The sequence below is a fragment of the Seriola lalandi genome, unplaced genomic scaffold (assembly GCF_002814215.2).
Source record: "Seriola lalandi dorsalis isolate HSWRI2012SDOR001 ecotype SW California unplaced genomic scaffold, Sedor1 jcf7180002038112, whole genome shotgun sequence".
Lineage (NCBI taxonomy): Eukaryota > Metazoa > Chordata > Actinopteri > Carangiformes > Carangidae > Seriola > Seriola lalandi.
The window spans coordinates 1-804 of record NW_019508688.1 but is presented as its reverse complement, the minus strand read 5'-3'; the positions used below and the strand labels follow the sequence as shown (position 1 = coordinate 804).

Genomic DNA, 804 nt, shown 5'->3' with positions numbered 1-804 from the left:
TACCAGGAGAGGTCCCGGGTTCAACTCCCGGACGAGCCCTTTGTTTGCAAAGGTCTGGTAGTGGCCATTGGTATCAGCCCTGAAATGCACCTGAGTTCTCTGTGAACATGTTAGAACACATGCTCTTTGCTCATGTCTCCTCCTTTGACATTAGTATCAAGTGTATGTTTAGATACCTTGTAGAAGGCATTATGAATCTCTTAACTGTTCTCTTTGCTCATGTCTCCTCCTTTGACATTAGTATCAAGTGTATGTTTAGATACCTTGTAGAAGGCATTATGAATCTCTTAACTGTTCTCTTTGCTCATGTCTCCTCCTTTGACATTAGTATCAAGTGTATGTTTAGATACCTTGTAGAAGGCATTATGAATCTCTTAACTGTTCATACACATCTGACTGTGCTTTTCTTTAGACCTCACAAACATATTTAATTGTTCAAACGAAAATATGTTCTAAAGCTCAACTAAGAACTTTCGATTTTTCTTGAGATAAATTTCAACCTTTTGTGGCTCGTTGGTCTAGGGGTATGATTCTCGCTTAGGGTGCGAGAGGTCCCGGGTTCAACTCCCGGACGAGCCCCTTGTTTGCAAAGGTCTGGTAGTGGCCATTGGTATCAGCCCTGAAATGCACCTGAGTTCTCTGTGAACATGTTAGAACACATGCTCTTTGCTCATGTCTCCTCCTTTGACATTAGTATCAAGTGTATGTTTAGATACCTTGTAGAAGGCATTATGAATCTCTTAACTGTTCATACACGTCTCACTGCTTTTCTTTAGACCTCACAAACATATTTAATTGTTCAAA

The 804-nt window shown here is 40.4% G+C and overlaps 1 non-coding gene across 1 annotated transcript; it reads left to right on the top strand.

Annotated features, from left to right (window-relative positions):
- The first annotated feature begins 507 nt into the window (after nt 1–507).
- Nucleotides 508–579, top strand: trnap-agg (transfer RNA proline (anticodon AGG)). Its single transcript has one exon. It is a non-coding gene; the product is annotated as a tRNA-Pro (tRNA).
- Nucleotides 580–804: the final 225 nt, after the last annotated feature.